The sequence below is a fragment of the Lonchura striata genome, chromosome 11, assembly GCF_050655825.1.
Source record: "Lonchura striata isolate lonStrDom1 chromosome 11, ASM5065582v1, whole genome shotgun sequence".
Classification (NCBI taxonomy): Eukaryota; Metazoa; Chordata; class Aves; order Passeriformes; family Estrildidae; genus Lonchura; species Lonchura striata.
The window spans coordinates 19562791-19586247 of NC_140713.1; the positions used below are offsets into that span (position 1 = coordinate 19562791).

Genomic DNA, 23457 nt, shown 5'->3' on the forward strand with positions numbered 1-23457 from the left:
TCCACCGAGTACCAGCAGGTACCAGCAGGCAGGGGCAATACCCTCAGCACTGCAGGTATGGTGGGCAGCCTTTTTGCCTTCCCTCTGATTACAGAAAAGAATTGTATTATGCATCAAAAACATGAAATAAATCTATGTTCATGTTGTAGAAAGCATCAATGGTGTGGTGTAAGAGCTTTTAAAAAAAACAGTATCTGCTCACAGGATGCTTGGAAAGTGGCCACAGACCCTTTTTGGTTTGATATTTTCTGCACTGACACCACTTTTTAAATTAACTTAGTTTTTTTGTTTGTTTTTTTTTTTTACTTTTTTTCCCCCCTTAGTGTTTAGCATCTCCAATTTTAAAGTTTAAATAGATCTATACTTTCCCCAAGGACTTATGTGCAAACTAATATTAAGATTAAAATCTTTTATGTTTGTTCTGTAGCTTGAAACAAAAAACTAGTGCATAGTCTGTTTTATCCCACTGGCTCTCTAAGGTTCAGGTATTAACATAAATACAGCCCATTAACACTTGTTCCTCTCTGTCAGGACATAAATTAAGTCTGCAGGTGTTCCATGAAGCTTTACCCTTGGTACTAATTAAGCCTTGATAATTAGGTTTGTTAAATTCAGGCCTTTAAGCTTATATTCCCTCTTTGGGTTGCCAAAATAGGGATTTGCAATATACAGGGCTTTTTTTTTTTACTGGTTTTCTTTTATTTTATTTTGTCTTATTTTGTTTTTTTTTTTTTTCAACAAAACTGCAGTTGTAATGAACTCTTCTTTGCTTAGATGGTTAAAGATTCAAAACCTGTGAAGAACTTGGATATCTGCTTATATTTACATCAGAACATTTTCTTTTGCTGGCTTTTTTTGGCAGAACACAGTCATTGTAGTGGAAAGTTTCCAGTCCATATGTTAAACACACAGATGCTTCAACTAGATAAATGATTGCAGTTCCAAATGAAATATCATTGAGAAATGTACAAGCGGAGATCCTAAAATGAGAATATTAAAAAATACATTGAAAGACAATAGAAGTTTAATTTAGCAAGCATATTCCATATAGCAATAAGATTTTCCTCATAGAGGAAAGAGTATAGATAAAAGTTCTTATACCTTTGATTTTTGTCAAGTGTTTTAAAAGGTTCTGTTCCCAGGTCATATGGTCTCAGTGCTAAATAAAAATAATAACTGAAGAAATCTGGTTCAAAGGAATCCTCCTGGGAGGAGAGCTATTTGTAACACATACACAGAACATTAAATAGTCTAATCAAAATGGATTTTCTTGCCAGTTAATCTCTTCTCTTTTGTTTCTCCATAAATATATAGTCCATCAGATCAAATATTTGATAAATGTCATTTTTCATCTAGCATAAATGAAACCACAGCTACAACTCTATTAGAGGCACTTTTCACATTATTCATTGCAATCATGCTAACTTGATGCTAATACTTTTTATGGTTTTTTTATGCAATATTAAATAAAATATAATTTTTACTCAAAAAATGTTTTTTAAAGAAATTAAAATTAAATAAATAAATTAATAAATGCCATTAGAGACTTTCACCCACATTAGATTCTCATCCTTCATTTTATTTAGTGTTTGATTGACCAGAAAGCCACAATTAATCATTTTTGAGCAAGAGCTTTGTTTTGGGTCAGCAAAAGCATTTTATTCAGAAGTAGTATGAAAAGATGCACGCAGTGTAAGATGCCTAATTTTAAAAAAAAATTATTATTTTTAATAAGATTTTGTTTAAAGTTTGGGAAAAACCTTTTGGTTTTCTGAATTTCCATTTTCTTGGAAGAATAAAAATTAATTAGTGTGCATACTTAGACCGTGCTGCAAAAAAGATTTATACAGAATGACAGGAAATAACAAGTAGGATGTTGAAGGAATATCTTTCCAGTATCCATTCAGACTGTTGTTCCCTTCAGCTATGAAAGAACCCTGCTGAAGGAGAGAAAAGGCAAAATATATAATGATTATTATTAAAAGGCGTCACTTCTTATTGCAGAAAATACTAATCTCACCTTGTAATTTACAGCATTTCTATATTTATAATGAGAAATAGCATGATACATAGCATATTTCATAGTAACAGTGTCCTAAATACTGAATTAATTGGCAGATTTTTAATGGTGGCCCCATTGAGGCGTATAACGATTGACAAAATACTGTAGGAGAGACTATACTTGATAGATTCCACTTATTAATAGGTCAAAGTCATTAGGGAGATAATGTATGAGAGGAGCTCTGTTCAACCCCTCGATGTTTTGACTTTTTAGAAAAAAGGAAGCCTGTGAGCTGGACCATTGAAGTCCATACCTGTAACAGAATGTAGAGTTTCTTAAATTAATAATGCTTTTGGCTCTGCAACATTTTCCATGTCAAGGGGGGGGAGAAAGATTTTGCTTTGGATACATAATTATTGCACTGTTTTAAAGGGTTTGGCCTGCAGCTGCCAGATATAAATCTGAAAGTTGTTGGAAGCATAAAATAAATTTCTTCTTGCTTGTGTGCACCAGTTTGGCCTCAACATTCACATTTGTGCTTCTAAAGCTTCCATTGTTAGGGATTCAGGAGGCTTTGTGTTTTATTAGGAGGCTGCAATTTCTGCATTTACAGGAAAATGCTGCTTTCCCTTTTACATGCCCCTCCATCCTGCATTCTGGTTTGGAAAAACCTCGAAAATAGTCCCAAGGCTTTGCAGAGACGTGGCCTGTGCCTGAGTGAGGGACATTAGACATGCACATACCCCCCTTCTGTACAATAACTGGCCTTTCCTGTTATATTACTGAAAATGTTATTAACGAAGCCAGGAGTCATTGCTGATTAAAACCCTCAAGGACAAAGACATGACAACTTTTTTCTTTATGGGGAAGCCTTGAACTGTACATTGTGCAGCTCCGGGTGGGAAGGGAGGCTGCTGCAAGGGCTAAAAGGTGGATGGAAAGCTGGGGGTTAAGGCATTTCAAAATGTCAGGCAGCTTGTTATATTGCAGTACATCATTCTGTCCCTGGAGACTGCTGCTGAGGCCTAGGCCAAAGCTATATAGAGAGCAGAAAATTTGACACGAGCTTCCAAATTTTCTCTTTAGCTCTCTTGGGCTGCAACCCATATGCCATGGTTAAACCATCAGGCTTTGCTCCACTGAGACCTTAGGACAAAGCAACTCAGTATTTCCTTTTCAGTGAAAGTGACTGCTTGTTTCCCTAGCAGAAATCTCTTTTCCCACCCACTGTATCCTTAGAATGAAAATAGCTTCTTTTTTCCCTCCCTAAGTAAGAGGTTGTTTTAAATTGCATGCCCCTTGTTTTTCCTGGTTTTAACTTCTTAACAGCACTGGTGGAATCCAACAGTAGATTTTAATGAATTATAAAAAGACATTGGTGTTTGGATTGTACATTTGCTGTGTTTCTCAGAGATGTGCAGTCACATCTGAGGCAGGAGTAGCATTTGTGGACATTCCTCTAAATTCCACGTTGTCAGTGTCATATGCCTGAAACATAGGAGGGGGGTTCTAACTACAGATATCCAGGCTTTCCATCACAAAAAAAAAAAAAAAAAGAAAAACCTCATTCAAAGCCCTCTTTATAAGGGCAATCACTTTTCCCATGAATTCTCAGTCTCACGTGATCAGTAGTTCATTACTAAACAATGTAAATATATGAGATTCCAACCTAGTGAAAGTGCAATGAAATCACAGCCCACATTTTTAGTCCTGCACATGGAACCAAACACGCTGAAGTTTCTGTTGTCATGTAATAGCGTGATAATTTATTATTCCCACTGCATGTATCACAGTTGTGCAAGAGAGCCAGAACATGCCAAAATTGCTATTTGTGAGAAATTGAGTTATGGCCAAGTGTAGTTAAATGCTGGGGCCAGAACCTCATCTCACTTTCCATAAAGCTGTCCTGACAAGCAGCTGAGGATTTTCATAGTGTTAGAAAGTTTCAGATGCTCTGGAGCTGGCAGCCTGCTCTTGTAGCCCCCTGTGCATGCCTGGGTCAGGTACAGCACCTAAAAACCTCCTTGAACATGCCTGGGACACAGGACAGGTGGAATGATGGAGAGGACTGTGGGGGTATCTTTGCCTCATGAATTCTTGTTTCAAACACAACTTGGCAAAAAAACCCAAGATCTGTGCTCTGCTAAACTGTTTTACTACCCTTACATCTTCCAGCCTGGCTAAACTCAGCATATTTAGATAATTTTTTTTTTTATTTCTTCCTTTTCTCTAAAGGATATTTGCATGAGCATGTGTAAGAAAGAGAAAGACCAAATGGCTTACATGCTTATTTTCTTCTCCAAGTTTATCCTTGCAGTATTATTATTACTGTTATTACCCCTATAAATTAAACATTATTTGACAAATACTGGTGTTGGTGTTCGCATGTAAAGCGTTTGGAGAGTTCAGAAAAGACCTATGAGAATGATGAGAACTTTTATCCCATAGCAGAAGAATGTCTTTGTGAGGAAAAGATGAAGATATTCTTTGCTTGGAGAAAACTTCTGTTAGAAAAAGTCTTTTAATCTAGCAGGTGGAGATAAAGTGGCTGGGCTGAAACTGCACAAATTGTAGCTGTAAAATTAAAAAGAAAAAAAAAAGGTGAAAAGAAAAAAGAAACAGTGCAATTAAGCACTGTAACAACTTGCCAGGGAATGTAGCGACTTCTCCATCACTTGAAGTCTTTAAATCAAGATTGAATGTCTTTCTAAAAGATATTGGTTGTAGCTCAACCAGAAGTTATGAGCCATGGGCTGGATGCAGGAATCCCTTGGCTAAATTTTGTTAAACAGAAGGTCATAGTAGATGATCATAATGATCCCTTCTAGCCTTTAAATCTATTACTCCATTAATCTACTCCAGCCATGAAAGTGTCATTTGCCCATACAAATTTCAGATCTTTTTGAGCTTGCACACATTTCAGTGAACCAGCTTGGGTGGAAGCTACCCTGAAAATGTGTGCACAGCTCCTTCTGCTGAACAGCTGCTTTAATGCCAAACTGGAGCCTTTTCTTCTTCAAGCTTTATTCCCCAGAGGAGTGGGCTGCCTATTTGTGTGATACAAATGTGTGTTGTGTTTTCTTCTCAGGCACTGTAGCTGAGGTACATAAACATGTAGAGTTTAAATCACAGAAGGAGCCATTTATAATTCTTGTTCATTTTGTACACAAATCCATGTGATTCCATTAGATATGCAGCACAGCCTGTTATACAGTAGTGAATGGAGATCAAGCACTTCTGTTTACCTATGAAATTGCCTATTAAAATTACAATAACCACCATAAAAATGACTTTTTTATGTCTCTCCTTTGAGAGGAAGTTTCAATTTACTGGTTCATGTGAAAATATCTTGCAAGTAATTGTAAATATTTTAGGTAGATTTACTCTAATATTACTTGATGTGTCAAATTCATTGAAAAAAAAATCTACTGAAATGTTAAAGAGACACAATCAAACTGAAATCTATTCAATTATTTAAAAAGGGGGAAATAATTTAATATTCTGTACTTGTATAGAGCTCCTCCTTACAAATTGTTATGTAAATCCAGGTTTGAAAGCTGAATGTTCCCTTTTACTTCTATTTTTCAAAAGAACCCTTAAAAATCATGAAAATATTGGAATAGGTGGAATTATCAGTAGACAGTGGGTCTTTGATTGGCTTGAATCAACACAGTTCTTCAACATTTGGGACTCCAGTCAGTCAAAGCCAAGCTGCAGGGGAGAAAGTGTTTTCTCTTTCTACCAGTGTGACTTATATCAACTAAAACTTTCCATGAGACCATATAAAAGATATCTCAGTTTAACTTTTGACCATTATTATTATTAATTATTATTATATTATTTGTGTGCAAATTTTACTTTCTGATCCAGATCACAAATCATTGGTGCTGCTTTCTCTGCCCTGGAACAAACCCAGTCCACGAGGCAGATCCACACACTCAGGTCAGAACCCAAACCAGCCAGGGTGAAAGCCAGGCAGAGCCAGCAGGGCTGACTCCTGGATCATCTCTTGAGCCTGATGCCTGGGGGGATGCAGGTGAATCCCACATTCATTTTAGGGCTCTCAGGTTTGCCAGCTTTCCTAGCTGGTTGGCTTTTTGGTTGGTTATTTTACTGGCAGCTGGATAGAAAGCAGTTTCTGAAGATGAGCCAATGAGTGAGAGGTTTGGGGTGTGTTGCAGTGGTTTTGGGAACCTGCCTCTGGTGAAGAGTCTCCTGTGGCTTGTTTAGCCCTTTTGCCTCTGTTTTGGGCTACCTCAGAGGATAAAACCAGAGGTGGACTATATCTTTTCTGGAAAAGATGCTTAAAGGTTTGAATGTTGTTTTGAGGAGAGCCGCTTTCTCTCTTTGCACCAAAATAAGGCCCTTTTCAGTCAGGTTTTATGGAAAGCAGTTAGCCAAGGCACAACCTAGGGGCCAGTTTTGTGAGGAGCTGAAGTGTTCCTGCCTCATCTTGTGGGAGTGGAGAAAGATGAGTGAAGAGGCAGCTCTGCATCTCTTAGAGCAGGTCTACGTGCACCCAGGACATTGGGTTTTTTGGTACCATCTCAGATGGAAGAAAGCCACTGCTTCTTGTGAGTGCTCCTGAGTGTTCTTCCTATGGGACCTATTGACCAAGCTTTTTCTTTAATTTTTCTGAAATTCAATTATTTTGTAATCTGAGCTGATGTTTTGGGTGGGGTTCACTCAGCTCCTGGAGGATATGAGGGTGTGTGGCCTCTTTTCTGAGGTGAGACAGTGTTGTTTGGTGCCTTCTTTAATGATGTGGGTGTTTGTGGACACTGTGAGGAAAGGACATATGCTGCCACTAAAAATTACATGGATAAAATTCAGATCCTGTTTCTTACTGAAGCCTCCCAGAGATGTGTGCTCACTGTTCAGCTGTTAAGATTGTTATTAAACTTTATGGACCATAAACCCCATGGAAACAAGGAAAGTGAACAACTATGCTATTACAATAGTGTCAAAATAGGAGACATATTTCATAGCCTCAAAAGTGTGAGCCTGCCTCCATGAAGCACTTCAGCCCTGGTGGACTGCCTCAAACTAGTGTTTATTTAATCTCTAAATTAAATGCAATGTTGCTAATACATAAAGCCTGGAAAAATATGTTCCTTTAAGTTTAAAGTTCAATTTCATAAATCTGGCTTTGCAGACTGCCTTCTGAAATGAGAGTTGATTTTTCTTTTTAATTTAAATATTTGTCAGACATCCATCATCTCTTAATATTTCCTGTCATGGGGATCTACTTAATTCCAAACTAAATCCATCTTGATTTCTGCTAAATACCCCGACTTGCTCAGTACAACAACAGCCTCCTGATTAGGGGAGACAGACAAACAAGGGGATGAACATCCTTGACACACTCTTGAGAGGGTGGGAGGAGGGAAAGAAGAGATGCCAAATGCAGCCTGACTCAACAGGACAATGTACTTACTTTCAAATGTGTTTATTTTGAGAAAGGAACTGTCAGGTTCTGTGTGTTAGTGTGGTTTATTTAACATGTTAGCAGACCTGTCCCTTGTATGTATATATTTGCCTTTCAGTGTCCTTCTGCAAATTGCTTTTGACTCGGCCAAGTTACAACAGTTTAAATACCATCTTTCATGCAGGCACAGGAAATTTCCAACAGCACTTCAAAAAAATCCCCCAGACTCATATTGCAATATTTTGAAAGACCAAGGAGTGTGTATATCTGTAGGGTTTTCTGTATTTTTTTAACCCCTTTAGTGGTGGGAAAACCATCCATTCCCTTTTCCCAGAGATTATTAGCTCTGTCCTATCAAATGGAATATTTTAAGGTAGGTGAAAATACCAAAAGTACTGTCTAGTTTTACTATTCTTGACCTAAAGAAAAAGTGAAGATGCAGTGATGTTTGATTTTTTTTCAGTTTTCTTTCTATTAAAAGGTAAATTCTCTCAGATTGATTTTTTTTTCCTAAGGAGAGGCTAATATAGCAAAGTGGAGCTGCAGTAGAAAACCAAAGAAAATAAAGGTAGTATGACTGAAACTTTGTCCCAGGGTAGGTAGAAATTACTTATCAGGCACTATCACATCGTGTATTGCTGGTTTTTCTGTGATTTGTGGGTAACTTCTCTGTTGAACAGTTTTTATTTGGTGGATTTTTTTATACATTTGTTGTTTGTTTATTTTTGACTCAAGCATCCGAAAGAGGTTTCAGGATCAGAAAACAGATAATCAAGTTTAAAAAATAATGACTAATACATTTCATAGGAGCAGAAACTTAATATTTCTTCCTTCCCTTCCTCTAATGATGATTAATCAAAAGGCAGCTTCAGTGTGACCTGTCCCTCCTCCTACACACTTGCTTTCCTTTTTTCTACAGCCTGCTAATGACTATCACTGTAATTGTTAGGTGCTGTTGATCATAGGAAAGGAATGTATTTCATGCTGCTGTTTATTCTGGGTCTATAAAGCTGATATTCCTATGATTCTCCTATCTGAGCTGGTTAATTGCTACCAAATTAGGCACTGTGCTTTGAAGGAATTGAACCTATTGGTTTCTATTTGTGGCAAACATGTTAATGCTGGCAGGGAAAGTTTCTCACCAGTGTGTTATCCTGGTTTGTTGCTCCTCAGATGTGATCCCCTGAGTAGGGTTTAAAATGTTATGAGCCTGCAAATGTAATTTTTCACGTGATTAGGAGGTTATTTTTCCTAAGCACCTTGCTAAGTGTACATTGATGGCATTGCATGTAAACTGACCTGTCCAGTGTTTGCTAGCAATGATATTTATTTGAATTTGTTGGGAGCTATTTTTTTTAATGCAGAAAACACTTATTCCTCTACAAAAATCAGAGAAGGAAATAAGCTGAGTGATATATCTATGTTTTTATACACACACACACACACACACACACACACATATATATATATATATATATATACACTTTTTAAACTAGGTCAGCAATTCATATGAAAACATCCATGCCAGGAGTTTTTCTGCCAGGAAGACTTGTGTTCTTCCCCAAGTGCTTCTATTGTAAAATGTCTTGTTCCTTAAGTGGGCATTATGTTACTGTATTTTATAGGTACCTTCCCAAAAGAAATTTAATTACATTGTCATTTTAGATGGTAAGAATAAGCTGCACAGTATACAGTTCCCAAAAAGTGAATTCATTTTTAATGTGCCATCTGTTGCTGCAATACAATATGAAGATAAATAGTTGAAAAAGAGAAAGAGAATTGACAAAAAAGAGAAATGGGTTTTGATTTGCCCTTTCATCGCACACATAAAACAACATAAGCTCAATCAATGCACAGAAATGAAAGCTAATACATAATAGCTGCTGGCCCTGAATTTTCCCCACCTATTGTTTCAAGTCCTAATTAAGAAAGAGGAGATCTGAGCTCGGAGCTTGTGCAGCTCCTGCTGCCTTGCCCAGGCTCGGCTGTGTCACGTCAGGCTCCTGGCAGCAGATTTGGGGTCCAAGGGCTCTCCCACCCTGCTGGGCTGGGCTGAGATGTCCCTGTGGCTTGGCAAGGGGGAGAGCCAACATCCAAACTCATAAAAGCCCCTGCCAGAAAGGTTTAATCAGTGCTTTTTATGAGAGGGATATTGATGGATAGTTTGGGATCCTTTACCAGAGAGATCTCCCACTCTAATGTCATGCTTTTAGACACCTTAAAGCTGTGATTATTATTTAGCAAAGTGATATCTGGGGAGGCTTGAAAGGTGAGGTTATTTACTATGTATAATTAGCTAGGGTTATTATTTGTAATATAACATTTGTAAAAGACACTTTGTGGATTCTAGTACCAATTCCCAGTGAGAGGGTTTTATTAGTTATAAAGATCAGTTAGTATCAAAAAGATGTTCTGTAAAGCCCATTATTCAAATTCTTGAAAAGAAATATTGAATGAAATTATGAGCACAGAGCCTTTCTTCTTTAGGGACATGTGCTTCTATGAAGATTTTCTGGTGAGATAAGATTGTCTATTCCTCCTCTTCCCTCCTCGTGTTCAAAATGAACTACATTTCAGAGACATCTGTGTGTAGACTCTCAAAGCTTTAAAGGAACAACAGTGTAAGGAAATGAGTGTTGTTAGCTCAGTGAAATAAATTCCATCCAACACTTTCGGGTGACATTGTCTTGTTCCAACAGGAGGAGATTAAAGAAAGAAATTCTGTCTTTCCTATGATAAGAAATATCCCTTTATTATCCAGACCTGAAATATATATTAAAAAATAATAATAAAAAATCCCAATTTGCTGCTTTTCCCAGGATGCTGAAGTGCCATGTTGAAGAACTGGGGGAAATGGTTTAAAGCACTTGGTATGTGAACATGACCTTCCTTATCAGGACTCGCTTCTTAGGGTCAAATGATAAAGGAGTCAGATATATAGAATTTGGTTTGTTTGGAGGTTCCCCTCTTCCTCTGGGAGTTTAATATCCCAGACAGTTGGACACTCCACAAATAGCTCAAGATAGAATTTGAGAGTTTTGTTTTACTATAGCACAACAAAAAACCACAAACAAAAACCCAAGAAAGAGACAATCCCTGAAGTATTGTTAGGCCAACTACGGGCAAAGAGAGAAGCAATTATTTTGCTATGGCTGTTGTGATAAAATTAGGTAATTGGAAGGTTTTTTATGCTTGATTTAAAAAGGTTTGCAGCAGTTCCCATCTCAGGTAGCTCCTGAAATCAAAAGACCCATTGGGCATCTGCTGCATAAGTAAATTTTAACTTGGCCTTGAGAATATCAACCAGATTTTAAGAATTCAGTAAATCTAATATATGTAATTATACAGTGTATAGATATGTATAAATACATATCTATGATTTAGACATGTATAAATACATATATGATTTAAATTTACTGATGTGACAAAAGTCTTGGCTCCCATCAGAGCTCCATCCCAATAATCTTCATGATTCCTTCTTTGAAAGTTTGTTCTAGGAAGAAAACAAAGGAGAGATGGTGTTGGTGATGCTTTCTCTTGGTTTTATTACATCTGTAAATCCTTCTATGCTGATCATGACAGTAATTCCAAGGAGCACTTTCTGACTTCTGTACTGAAATACGTGTGGGAATAATGGAGTTTTGTTGTGTCTGATCTCAGGTTGGCTTTATTATGCAAAAGCAATGAGCAGCTTCTAGTGCTCAGAGAAATCCTGGTGGAACATATTAACAAAAGCTTGTGCAATTACTCTTTCCTGACTGTCAAATGATGCTAGGCTTGTCCTCGGTTACAGGGAACATGGTTTAGTTTTGTTTTATGTTGTTGTTATTTAATTGTGGGAAAAAGAAGTTTTGCTTCATACCTGCTCTTGGTCTCATTCATATTCTCCACCTTGTTTCCCTTTTTTTCTTTTTTTCCTCTTTTGTTTTCATAGAGATTTCTAAATCTGATTAGCAATCACTACAGCTTGAGAAACAGGTTATTTTTTTTCACCCAAAATCTGCATTTATTCGACTTAAACCCTTTTTAGCAGAGGGGAAAGCAACTCAATAATTTTTGAAGAATTATGTTCTCTTGTTTTTGTTTGGTTTTTTTTTTAAGCAAGGTTTTTTGTTTTTTTTTTTAACTTTATAATAAGGATATTTAGGTCCACAGGAAAAGCACTGCTTTTTGAACAAACATCTGCAGAAATGTGCTGTATTGCTTCTGACATTCAGGAGACAAAACAGCCTCATTTGTTTTGCTGCTTTTCTTCAGTGATTAACACTGTTGCTCAAAGTTTTAGCTTAATTCTTGCTGTTTCAATTTTAGAAGAGTTTGGAAGTATTTATCAAGGTTTAGACAAAACTAGAAGTTGGAGAAACAGCCTTAAGTATTCACGTAATTTATGAATTTTTTATTTTTTCACCATGCAGACATTAATACACTGAACACACTAGGTCTGTTTATTATCAAGTCATTCAGCCCAATTAAGGTACTAGAAAGATTATTTTAAAAATGAGAATTAATGTTTGCAACGTGATATCTGTGGGGTTTTCTCCCCTCCCCTTTCTTCTGGCAGGGGGCAGCAGGCAGATATGTCTTTATTTCAACTTTATGCCCTCAATGGAGAGAGTGTGATAATATCCAATGTTCACCTTTAGGGAGTGAGGAAAAGCCTGTGTGACAAATCTCCTCTTTCCAAGACATAGGGATGGAGAAAATGTATTGGTTTGGGGTTTTTTTAATCCCTCCCCCTTTTTTTTTATTTCCAGAGGATAGCTTAGTGAAGAGCCCTAGGTTTTAAAGATGTGAGTTTTGTGTGTATGTGGTGGTGCTTTTGCTCTAAGGATACTTGGAAGGCATATTTGATAAGGGAAGAATAAATCTCTGTTCTGATCTCATTGGGAGCAACTTCCTGGTCAGCAGCATTTGCAAAGCTTGGTTTGTATTCAGCTCTGTAAAGCATCTCTTCAAAAAAGCTGCTTTTTCTGCCATCCCCTTAGCAAAATCTAGTACCATACAAATCTGTTAAATAATTTTTTATCCTAATCATTCCTTATGGCTGCATCTTGGAACCATGAGCTGTGTTCCCAAATTCTCATGTGACACTTCTATTTGTTTGACCTTTCCTGCTCTGAGTGAGAGCTCGTGGTTGTGGCAGGTACAAACCAAACCAAAACTGTTCCTGGTACCTTTGCAGCACCTCTGGGTTGTGCTACAGGTGCTGAGCTCCCATCTGAATGTAGCACAGATAATTCTTTCCAGCACTGCTGAGCCTCTCGCAAGGCAGCAAGACCCCAGCATAGCAATTCTCCAGGAGCACATCAAACTTTGTTACCTCCTTCACAGGAAAATGTTCCACCTTCCTGAGATGGGTTTTGTTTGGAACTATGCAAATAGTTCAAGTTTAGGCCAAAAAGACCAAAGACCTGTGCAAACAGAACAAACATGATGAGGAGGAGCTGGGGGGGCTCAGCCTGGAGAAAAGGAGGCTGCAATTCTGACAGGAGGGTGGAGCTGAGTGGAGTCAGTCCCTGCTCCCAGTGATGAAAATGCTGCAAATATATCATGGAACATAAGGGGACTAAACATTGAGGGACAAATTATCACAAGTACAGGTGTGTTATTTTAATTATCCTATTTCAGTATCTCAGATAGCAGTTTATGGAGTGATTAGACTAGATAACAATGTTTGAGTAGATGTCAACTTGTAAAAATGCAGATTATGTAATGCTATACCTGTGTGTAAAATCAGTCAGCAATGCTCAGGTATGACAATTGAAAATTGGACAACCATATTGCCTTTTCTTGCACATCTGACAGCAGAATAAAGTCCAAATACAGCTCAGCCATAAAACAAGTGCTTTAAACTTCCACCAAATATGTTCATTTTTTCTAAGCCTCTGAGTGATTTGTCACCTTTTTGTTGTTATAAATCCTTTTTCTCCAGTTTAACAGAATCTGTGGGCTATTTTGTCTTCAAGTCAAAACACATTTCAGTCATCAATATAGCTTCAAGAAGAAGCTCTGGGTGCGAGACAGCTCAGTCAGACCAGGGAGATCGTGGCCCTGCTAGTGACAAACTGGGACAGAAATTCTGTAGGATTAGTAAAGGGGTGTGCCTGGCTTTGTGCACACCAGACAAAGCCATGTGTGCCTTGTTCTCATGCTGCTAAAGAAAAATAAATATAAACAGATTCCCTCACCTGAGCATCCCCCACTCCCTGGACACTGCAAGTCCTTGCTGTGAATGATGCTGTTCTTTGCTTGCAGAACTGACTTCTGCCATTTTGCCAGCATAAAGCTTTGACTCTCATAAAATATTTTGAATTTGAACCTGGAACAAACTTTCTTTACCTTGTTTCATCTGTTTTAAAACCACTTCAAAGTACAGTTTTGGGCTGGTACATTGAGGGGGTCTCAGTGGCGCCGCGGGAGGGACCAGTGCGATCCGAGAGGTTTGGCTTCTTGAAGAGCTGAGAAATTTAAGAGCAGGAGGGAAGGAGGAGGAAAAGGGGAGGATGCACATAAGTGTTTAAGACATGAATTAAGGCTGCCACAGAGCAGTGATGACTTTACTGTCTAATCTCCAAGCTGATTCCTATGGTCGTGCCCTGTGTGAGCTGCATTCCTTCAAACGTAGTCCTCTTTACAACACGAACCCTTTTCTTCCCAAGTACCTTTGACCACCTTTTCCACTGAGCCTGCACTGCATGGGTGCAATAGATGTTGATGTCTGTTTCCCTAAGTATTACAAGGCTTGGACTTCAGGATGTTTTTCATATAACTCCCACTTTCAAGAGATCAGGGGCATGTGCTTAAAATTGAGACAATATTCAGACTTGGATGAAATAACATCATGCACGTTCTAGTTTGTGTTTTACACTAAAGCTCCAGTCAAGAATTAAAAAGAGAATGCTAATTGCTATGGCCTCTGGTTAGATAGTATACATGCCTACAAATGCATTTTGTCCTTTGTAAATACACATTTACATAAAATATTCTTTATATTTGTGTTTCATTAAACACAGGAGTTCAGCAGCAGTGTCTCTGGCCCTCTGTTTCTGCCTGTCATTCCTTTCTGCCTGCAAAATCTTCTGGCTTTGAAGTAAATAACCGTTTTTGCTACAGATGTCTAAGTGCTATAGAGAGCTGTTAAAGTAATTGTACCTACTTCCAAAATGTATGAAAAATGAGAAATCCTGAGAAAAGGTTTTGACATCTTCTGAAAAGATAATAACAGTGTAGGCTAACAGGGAGAAAGCTGTACGCTTTACTTTCAGTTTGATCACTTATTTTATACCTGTGCATTACTGTTTCTTTAATGTTCACATATAAAATTCAGTTAAATGTTGTTCCTAAAAGCTGCAGGCAAACTCCTCTGAAAATACCAAGATAATGAACTTGAACCTGAGCTTTCTCCATCAAAGAAATCATTACAGACAATGTGTTTTAGCTTTTGGCTTTATTCTGTTCAAATTCACATTTTCTCTTCCATGGGAAGAAGAAAGTGCATCTTTAAGAGGAGGTGTTTGTTAAATCAATATATACCTGTTGGTATTGCTAGGAATTGCCTTTCTGCTTTCAAATTGCTATACAAAATACCTGAGTAGGCATAATGTCAAGAATGGAAATAATCAAAGTGTATTTAAGACTCGCTTAAAAAAATCCATTTAAGAAGTAGGAATGTGTTTTTCAGGCATTTTAAGACCATAAATTGAAACACGAGTATTTAAATTATTTTTCAAAGAGATTCAAAACTGTAGTGTATTTGCATAGCTACTGAGTGAACTTTTTTGTCCTCAGCATTTAAGTTTTCTAGCAGTTCTGTATTTTAGAAGACTCCAGTGCCCCATAAAAAGCAAATACTCAATTTTTCAGTTTCTAGGCGCTGAATATTTTCCCTTCTGCTGGATTTGTTTTTATAACTGTAATTTATTTTAAAAAGAAAAAGGGAGAGAAAGTGAGAAACTGAAGAAATGAATGGAAGATTTTGGAAAAGGTCATTAAACAAGCTCTCTAAAATCTGATAGATACTGTCAAATGTTAAAATAAATATTCTGCCATGGTAGAGAGGAGGTGAGTGGGGCCCTGAGCAGCAGGGCTGCACAGAGGCTGCACTTTGCTACCTGGACTTCACTGAAGCTCTGCCAGCTGATTTCATTGGCCAGAGGATTCAGAAGGTAAATGTTTGTGGTAAGACTAACAAAACTACTTCAATCCTTACCAGTCAACAGCTACAGGGGGCTCTCAAAGGCCACTCACGAGGGCTGGGGCTCCACGTTTGGGCTTGCCAGCACAAGACGTTCCTATGGAATTTTATTTATCTGTTTATTTATTATTCCGCCAGAATCACAAAGTGTCCAGCAATCACTGATCTTGAGAGAAAGACATTGAAGCCATGATCTAAGTGGGATTCATCCTGAGTAACAGATCAAGTAGCTCTGGAAAAACAAGCTTTTAAAACTGAAGTTTTATTTATTTAGACTTGGGTGGGCTTGGTGGTTGGTTGTTGTTTTCGGTTTATTTTGAGTTTAAAATAACTACAATGAACTCATCAAGAGGCACTTGGGCAAGCTGCCAAGTATTAAAAAATGATGGAGCAACAATGTGGTACAACTAAATCATCTTTTGCATCCTGGAGTGCCCAAGGCTGCATCCACCCCCCGTGGGACACCCGGGGAGTCCTTCTGCCGCCGCCTCTCTGCCAGAGCCCAGCAAACAAAAGTGACATTTATGTCCATTTTAGCAAAACCCAAGCACAAAAGGCAGGCAAACACCCTTGGCTTTCAAAATTAAGCTGGTTTCTACTCTCTCACATGGTCTATTAATGCTCCAGGCAATTAATGTCACCTCTATTTTGTTTGTATTGATCCTCGGTTTGCTCGTTCTCTCGTGCCTTGTTCTGTGCCAAGTCATGGGCTGGCCTTTCTTTGTCTTGACTCGGTCAAAAAGGAGACAGAGTGTTTTCTGGAGCACAGTAATTTGGGTGATGGAGAGTTATTTGTAGTGATAAACTATTATCCTGTAGAATGCCCCTCTTTTCCCCACCATCATTCCTTGGGGCTACGATCCTGTTGGAAGAAACTCATCCTAATTCATGTTAGGAAGAAATCTGATCATTATGAACATCAAATCACTCTTTTAGTCCGGGGATTTGTCAGTCAGGATGATAAAGGCAGTTTGTGTATCAAAGTCTTCTTGGTTTATGGAACATGGGGAAACCCATTAAAGCCTCCAGCCCTACAGGAAGGAGGCAGCCTGTATTTCATGATGGGAGACTGTCTTTTGTGAAATGAGGGCAAATAGATCTCCACTGGTGTCCACAGGCTCCAAAGTTACTGCTCCTTCCTCCCTTCCACAACTGGAGAAGGCATGAACATGTGCTACAACTTCTTTCAGAAAGATTGTTAAGATTTTGAGCTCTTATGTTCAGCAGAGTCCTAAAGTCTCAAATTCTGGTAGTTTCATCCAGAAACCAATAAAAAAGCCACCATGATTCCTCCTGGAGAAGTAGGTTTTAACACAACAATAAAAAGATTTGGGGTTTGGGGCTTTTTTAATGCAATCAAGTTTACAAACCTCCGTGCACACAATTGACTGGGGGATTTATGTGCTGCAAAGTCAAAGGTGATATTTTTATATTTCTGTATAGTCAGAGTCTATATGAAAGATCTTTGATGTAGATTTTAAGTTTCAGGACAGTTTCTACAATTACCATTAATAGTGGTTCTATACTGTCCAACAAACATGAGCTATTTTTGTACAGATTCACTTGCAAAAATAAGCTTCAAAACTGAGCAATTTTCAGAAGTCTGCTAAATACAGTATTCTTATCCCATATTGTACACATAGTCACCACCTTCAGAAAAACCCAAATGGTACAATGGGATGGTAATGTAGCAACAATTTTGCCTAGAGTTATGTGTTCTTGTTCAGTTTGTCACCTCTCTCGGTGGAAAGCAGTCATTTCTACTGTCCAAATTAATTAGTTTTGGTGTTCTTGTCTCCACTATTTCAGCTGTGTTGCTTTTACAGCTCTACTGTGTTTTAGAGCTCCAGTCTTGTAATCTGGAGCCTCAGGTGTGACATAAAAGCTCATGACTGTAATGCATTTGGGGTTTTTCCATGCTGCCAAGAGTGATTCAGCTCTGAAAGGATGGGATTCAGCAGCCAAGGCAGCAATCCTGGAGATGAAGGCTTGTGTTGATAAGGCAATACAGCCTGATTGCATTTCCAAAAAAATCAGAATATTATCTAGTAAGTGTTTGTAATAAAACTTTCACAATCTCTGATAAAATCTTACCTCTTTAGAGAGAGATGAAAACTGAAAGCATGTGGGGGTTTTTTTTGTGTGTTTTATGATTTCTTATGTTTAGTGGTTTATTTTTTGTTTTCTTTGCATAATCTGTGCTAGAGGCACAGTTAGGGCTCCATGTCTTGTGAGAGATTCTGCCTTCCACAAATTTGCAAGGAATGTAGATTTTAATTTTATTTTTCTCCATCTTTCCCAACAGATTTTATCACAACCTTGTACCCCTAGAAATAAATATATATTATAGGGAGCAATGTTTCTTTGCTGTTACTCTGGAGGCAACCTGGTATTTGCAGAACGCCTTCCTGCTAGGTGTGGAAATGCACTGAGCACACCTATGAGTGACCTCTGATGTTTGTTTATCCTGATTTATGAGATCCCATGCATACTACAGGGAAGAAAAATAAATATGCAAAGTGCCAGTAGACTTTTAATGGAGTTACCCTGTATTTCTCCACAGAAGCTGACCTTGAAATTGCTTTTCATGCACAAGTCAAAATATGTAAATTAAGATCTCAAAGTGACAGTTCAAAACATGTATATAGTTTGTAAAGTTCTTGCCAAAGCCATGGAAATTTCATGTTCTACAAAGGCCATTCATCTGGCTCTCAAACTGTGCATAGCAAAGTGTAGAAAAATGGCATTGCTCAAGCACTCACAGGGAAATTTGGTCAAAACACAATTTTACTTCAGCAGGTTGAGAAGTCTGCCAAAATTTGCTCATGAAAGCTGTAACCGTGCTGCCAGTGCAGTGTAGAGCTTCCAGCTCCTTAACAACAGCAGGAACTAAGCTGGTATCTAAAACAGACTGATCTATGCCTAATTTTCTGTAATGCCATTTTATTTGTTACTGTTCAGAATGTCAAAAAAGGCAAAATGAGAAGGACAACTCACTGTTCCAACATGAAATACAAAACTTATGGGGCTTCCATCTCCTCTTTTCTAAATAGTACAAATAATATAAAATTCTTTTAAATGTTTCTGTTGGCTGCATTACATGTCAAATGCTCCCAGAAACACTTTTATCTCATTTTTTACCTCTTGATTTCCCTGTACTCCCATTCTCCAAGCATTGCTTCTAATGGTTTTCAGTCCCAGCTCAAAACTGCTCCGCAATACTAAGGATATTAAGTATTTTCCTCTTTACCCTCTGCCATTGTTTGCAACATAAAAAAATCAATAAAATGAATTTCAGTTACGTTAATGGTTAGTCCTTGTCTACAGAAACCACCACATTGGCATGGGAACATCTTCTGGAAGCATTCTTGCAGAGAAACAAGCAGATCTGCTGAACAGATGAGAAGGAAATAGTTGGGTTCCCAGTGACAAATCTGTTGTGGGGATGGAGAGAAAATTCAGGCAGAACATTTGGTTATGTGGTAGTGCAGAGGATTAGTCAAACACTATAACTGATGTCACTAGTGCTAAAAAGACACCGGGGATGTGGGATATGTTGATTGTTTCTCCTTTCTGTTTATGCTGTTTCCTCTCCCTTGCAGCTGTAGGGCTGTGCCAGTGAAAGCTCCCAGTGCGAGCTTTAGCTGCTGCTCCTCTGTAAAAGCATCATTACCTCACTCCAAACAAAGTCCCCCTTTTTTTTTTTTTGTCAATAGAGGATGAAAACGTTATTGGATTCAGGAGCTCATAGTAGTCCTGTACGCAGCTAGGGGTGAAGAGGATAGATTTATGAAATGGACCATTTCAAATGGCATTATCTTCCCACAGTGAGGAACACCTTTCATAAATCATGGGAGCACTTGGAAAAGAAAGCATTTGTTATTCCTGCCATATATTGTTTTTGCATCCTCCACAATGTGTTCTTGGCATGGGGGAGACTCTTCTGGCTTCATTTTTTTCTTCCCTAATAATTAGTGCTTTTTAATCCTACAACTACAGGAAAATTCAGAACAAGCTTGACAATATGAATTTTTAGTTTACCTTTGTTTAGCTGCAGAGACACACTGAGCCTCAGTTTTCTGGTTTGGGTGTGAAGTCAACTATTTCTTACACACTTCTAGTATTGCCAGGCATTTTCTGCCTCATTATGTAGCAGGAGGTCAACTGGGAAGAGGAACTAAAGTATAGAAAAAAAACTTGTTATTTTTTTAAGGCTGGAAGGTTAGTGCTATTTTATGGGTATTTTTGCTTCTTAAACTCAAAGACCCTACTTTTGCTCCATTAATAAAGCTGTCTCTGATGCCTTTTGAACTCATCAGCACTGTACTGGGTGGGAAGAGAGTTTTTCTGTGTTGTCAGTATTTTTTCTGTATTTTTCACAACCCAACATTGCAATAATTTTACCAGTGAGTCTGACACCACTTGGGATAAGTGCAGGTCTCCATTAAACCTGTAACTAGCCTGATGTGAAAAGTCAACATTTATTACACAGTATTATTTGTGTGGATACTTTGAAATCATCCCTTTGCTCTGGAGAGGAAACTTTTGAGAATGCTCCCAGATAGCAACTTATCATTACCTGTAATGAGCCAAGGAGAAAGGCCTTGATTTTGGGAAACATCTTTTGACCAGAACTGATGGAAAGATGAAGGTGATGGTAGTGAAGAAAAATTGCCTGTGTCTAAGAATAGAACAAAGGGAAGCATGAACTGAACATCGAAGTGTGTGTTAAATTCAGAATATTAGCTAGAAATTAAACAAATATTATAACAAATAATTTCTAGTTTGAACCCCCCCAGAACTCTGAAGTTGGGAAAGGTCAGACTTCATGCTTGTCCATGCTAGCTTAATTCTGCCTCCTTCTAGGTATCTGTAAAAATTAATTTTTTTCTACTATATTCTTTCATGTCTTTATACCCCAGTGGAAGCACATCATACTGAAAACAAAGGACAGACTGCAGCAAGACAAAGGGTGACATTTCTTGAACTTGAAATGTTTGTCTTGGCTACTTGGCATATTTTTTTAGATAAATGAATCTGGGGAAGGAGCAAGTGGCTCAGTGGTTTTAATATATATATATTTTATTTTTTTTTACAGAGTTATCTTAATATGACAAGAGTTTCATTACTGTATTAATGTGTAATTCATAGAATGCTGAATGAAATGTATTTATTTCCTTATAGAGATTACTTTATTTTTCTCCTGGATGTGCTTACAAAACCTCTATTAAGGCCAAAGCATAGATGAGAGAATCCTACTGCTGCCAACATGAAGCTCAGAGCTTCCTCTGCAGTGGAAACTGAGATCAAGTCAAGGTCAAACTCACTATTTATTCCTGAAATTTCTGCAGACACTGTTATTTAGGTGTAATGAGCCCTGCTTGGATCCGGTGTGGAAAGATACAAAAGCTTTGAACTTTTAAGTTTGGAGGCTCCAGTTACATCCGTGGGTATCTGAACACTGGATCTGAAGGCTTGGCGTTTTAGACGTTGACTTTCCAGAGGGTTTAGGAGAACCTGTTCCTGTGATAGTGAAAATGTGTTTTGCGGAGGGCTGAGAAACTCTTAGCAGGAGTATGAACTTACCTGGTCACGGGCACTGCGCTCGGGCAGCTCCTGTGCTCACTGAGCACGTGGCTGTGCAAGGAGGGGGAGAAAAAGAATTCTAGCAGCCATGCCAAAATGTTTATTAAAGCTGTAAGTGGCATTCAATTCAGCAATGTGCCACATTGTATTTTTCTATGAGTAAACAGGAGGGTGATGGCAGCTAAAAAAAGCTTTGCCGTCACATGTGGGAACCTTGTACAGGAGTTTGTTGGGTACAGATAGCAGCAGCTTCTTGTGGGAAATAATGGGATTTTTTCTTCTTCAGATTTCTTAAAAGGCTTGATATATAATAATATTGGTTATGTCATTATGGCAGAACAATTGCTTTTCTAGCTGAGCTGGGGTATTGAACAGTACTGTGTATAATGGATAAAAATGGGTCTCCTGGATAAGGAGAGACAAGTATTGTCACCCCTGTTTTGAGGTATATTTGTCCTTTTTTTTTTTCTAACAGTGAGGGCAGTGTGTGTGAATTTTTTTTTTTTTTTTTTTTTTTTTTTTTTTGCTGCTGTCACACTTTGAAGATCTTTATGCTTAATGTAGCTGAGGTCAGGAATTCCCCATGTACTGTTCCACCTCAACCCCTGCCCAGTGAATGGCAGGTAGCAGTTTTACCTCTGTTAGTATATGGGTATCACCACTTTGTTTTAATGCTTCAGTGTTTAAAGCTGTTAAATAAAGCCAGGATTCATCAAGAACTGTTTTAATAGAATTGTCAGGTAGCTGCAGTGCCCCTGATTTAAATGAGTAAGCAACACCTATGGGCAAATGATCTTTCTGCACACAGAAATTAATTACAATTCAGGACTGATGAACTTTTATGAGCTAGTTAATTTTTAAAAGATGCTGTGTATGGTTTATTGAAATTAAAAGAAAGTGACAGCTTTCTGCCCCTACCCTCATAAAATTCTGTCCTGCATATAATATTGACCTAATTTAGTTCAAAGGCGCTGGATCTCCTTTTAACACTTCATTGTGTAAAGGCCAGTTGAAGGTTTCAGTACTCTTCAAGCAAACAGAAAAGCTTCTTGCTGGTTATCCATATTATGTTGGCTTTTATCAGTAGACAAGCTCCAAACTCCTCCTCCCTTTGTCCTTGATTACCCTCAAAATCATTTTTTAAAGAAAGTGCAGCTCAAATTCAGCATCAGGTTACAAAACACCCATTTATAGAGTGTTATGAATGAATATTGATTATAAAACTGTGCACCATATACCACAGGATTGCAGATATTTTTATGGTGTGGATCTTCTCCTGGTGAAAAGATTTCATGGGCCACTGCCCTCCCTAATTATGACTGTGGGACACAGCTCACTTCCCATTCAAGCCAGGACCACATTGTCTTTTATTTGTATTCACATAACATTCTTGTGGGAAAGTAAAGGAGCAGCTTATGGAAAAGGTAATATTATGAAGGAATTTTGGTTGGTACTGTCCCAAGATCCTGGCTAAAGGTTGTTGCTGTTCAAGTCAGTTGTAAAAAGTTACTTTGAGCAATACCAAGCAGTGCTCCAAAATATCAGCGAGAATTTACTTATTTTCTTACTACTGCTACGAGTCTTCCTTCCCTCCAATGACCTTCACAAACCCACACACCATAAATTTTCAAACCTCTGTTTTACGGTCGAAATTTTGCAGAAACCTATTTTTTTTCACCCTGAAGCAGCATTTTTTTGCTGTGATACTTGACTTGGTTGACAATGTCAGAGTTATTTTGTAGAATTCCAGGCCATGTCTGTGAAATGACAGCCCAACCCAGTGTTGTGTGATTGCTGTTGCACTGTGCCAGTGCTAAACTTCAGCCAGTGTGGATCTGCAAGGAGAGCTCTTCTGGGGTTCAATGTCCCAATAACATCCAAACACTTTTTTGAATTAACCTGTCCAATAAACAAGGCAAAAATTAACCTTCTCTTAAATACTTAAAATGGCCAGAAAAGAAGTGCAAAAAGTCCAAAGAAATCCAAAACCCTTTTCATATCTAGCAAATGCGTTTGATAAATATTATATTTTCTGAAGCTACTTTAAAAAAAATTACTTCTTGCCTTTTCCTGAAGCAATAAAGATTGAAACATTAATATTTCAAAGTTTAAGGGGAATAAATGGGCACAGGAAGTCTCCTGCGTTTATGTCTATCCTACAGCTAAATTTCTACATCTGTTGTAGGACAGGTGCATTGAGGATTTTCAGTATAAGCTCAGGTGAGAGTGGAAAGGTGTTTCCTTTTC

The 23457-nt window shown here is 38.0% G+C and overlaps 1 protein-coding gene and 1 long non-coding RNA gene across 3 annotated transcripts in view; one reads left to right on the plus strand and one right to left on the minus strand.

The window, feature by feature from the left end:
* WWOX (WW domain containing oxidoreductase) overlaps window positions 1-23457 on the plus strand; it is a 483980-nt gene that overhangs the window by 323220 nt on the left and 137303 nt on the right. The window lies entirely within an intron of this gene.
* LOC146766439 (uncharacterized) overlaps window positions 1-23457 on the minus strand; it is a 79182-nt gene that overhangs the window by 11779 nt on the left and 43946 nt on the right. The window lies entirely within an intron of this gene.